We start from the raw sequence: 2,351 nt of genomic DNA on the forward strand, positions 1-2,351 counted from the left end.
GGGTATTGTTGTGATTCACTGGAGTACCGAAAGTCATATGCTCAAAAGAGGCGGGCATTTCCGCGAGAAGTGCACTGTGGGATATGTATTTTCTTGGCGCAGCCTTTCTGTAGCTACTAAAGCGGAAAGAGCGTTCCTTGAACTACACTGGAAATGCCGCTCTGCGCTGTTACCTAGCAACAAGGCTGCAGACTCCGACAGCAAATAGAAAGCCTCCACGCGTTTACTGTACTAGTATGGATGCTGTCTCTATTTTCAAGTACCCGTTGAAAAGACCAAGTAACTTTAAAACACTGGGATGACGGAAACACCGCTTTCTTAAAGGAGATACCAAAGAAGATACCTGTTAACTGGATGCGAAGTTTTTCTAAAAGAAAACGAAAAGAATTTGATATCCATTATTATTATTATTATTATTATTATTGGATACTGTGTAAAATATAAGTAAAAACAAAAAGCAATGATTTGCAAATCTCATAAGCCCATATGTTATTCACAAAACTACACAGAAAACATATAAAATGCATAAGCTGAAAAATGTTTTTCAGCTTATGCATTTTAAGCTGAAAAACATTTTTTCAGCTTAAAATGAAAAATGTTCTCATTTGTTGTTGGTACCTACAGCTAAGAAGGTGGGCCATTAGTTAACACTTCAATAAAAATGTTAACTAATGTTAAACTTGATGGCAGCAACCCGTTTTACTACTTGTGTAGCATCGCCTCTTCTTTTAACTACAGTCTCTAAGCATCAGTCCTGGGTACTTTTTGTGTTTAATGATACAGCAAATGTTTTCAGTTGGTGAAAGAACTGAACTGAACAATGCTAAACTGGCCTGCACACAGGCCAGTTTAGCATTGAAAGGCTACCTAAAGATTTGACTTTTTGTTTTATTACAATAAAAGATAAAACATTTACAAAAATCAAGCCTGCACATGAGTGACACCACCTATTAACACGGTGTGGTAGAAAAGAAAGATAATATAATATAAAACCCATAAAAATAAGCCAGCAAACAAACAGAAACCCTGCAAATCAAACCAGAACAAACAAACAAACCAAAACAGGCAAACAGATAAAAAACTAAAAACTGTGTGATCCTTCAAAATTGATCTAAATGCCAAAAAATGTATAAGGAGAAAAGCTTTTATTGTTTGAAATCACTGAGAAACAGAAGAAAACTACTTGTACAGTTTGGGTCAGTGGTCAGTTACCTTATAAGTTTAAAGGAGTTAAAACACACACACACACACACACACACACACACACACACACACACACACACACACACACACACTATTATTAATAGTTGGTTTTGCTTACTACATATCAAAAAATGCTGAGATAATCAAAATTATTGAGAGACAAAATAAATTTTTTATTATTGATCCGACCTTGAGTATATTGTTTCTATAGCGTTCATGCTTATATACCACAATAACTGAAGTGAATTCAGTTAGACTATATTAAACTGTGAGGACAAAAAAAGTGAGACAGAAACACATTATACTGCACTTCTTGATAAAATTGTTTCAGAACTTTATTGTCAATAAATCTGATCCAGCTGAAACTGAATTGAAGTGAAGTGAGGCTGGGAGAGAGAAAAACAATAATGGGTTTGTGGGCGCGTGCTATGCAGCATCTCACAGGCGGCATCAAAAGTCCAAAACAAATCACACAGTCATTTGATCAGAAATCTAACACAGTCCTTCAGGATGAATCCAGTCATATTCCCAACAGAATGTAGACATTAGTGTTTAAAAGTTAGTGGTCTGTGTCAATTTGATCATCTAAAAATGAAAAGATTTACATGTGCATATATTGAAATTTGAAGACACAGCCTGCCAAAAGCAAATAAACAGATGTTTCTGTGATTTTGCAGGGTTCAGTGCATAAAGTAAGAATCATTGCCACAACACAACAACAGAATATTCATGCAATAATGGATCAAACTTACAAGCAAAATTAGAGGGTGCATATAAAAAGAGGAACAGAGGCAGAAAGCTGAAGCATCTAATGTTTGATGAATGCTGATGTATTCATGCCTGGATTTAATTGTAATTTCCTACCTGGTTGTATAAAATGTGAAAAACAAAGTCAGACAAATGTTCAATAAATATCCTTTCAGGTTAAAACATTTTTAGCACCCATTTAGAGCACTGTTAATCAAACGGCGTTTCTACAAACTATCTACCCCTTTTGATGAACCAAATTAATTCATAGTTAGAATAATTTGGCTGTTATAACTCTTTACTTTTATCAGTTGGTGTTCATTTACATATGTAAGAAACTAAAAAAAGAATCAAAACGTTCTTGAAATTTTCAGCCCTTATTTCTCTCTCAGCATTTTTTT

Source organism: Pundamilia nyererei, unplaced genomic scaffold (assembly GCF_000239375.1).
Source record: "Pundamilia nyererei isolate P.nyererei 1_Seehausen unplaced genomic scaffold, PunNye1.0 scaffold00065, whole genome shotgun sequence".
Classification (NCBI taxonomy): Eukaryota; Metazoa; Chordata; class Actinopteri; order Cichliformes; family Cichlidae; genus Pundamilia; species Pundamilia nyererei.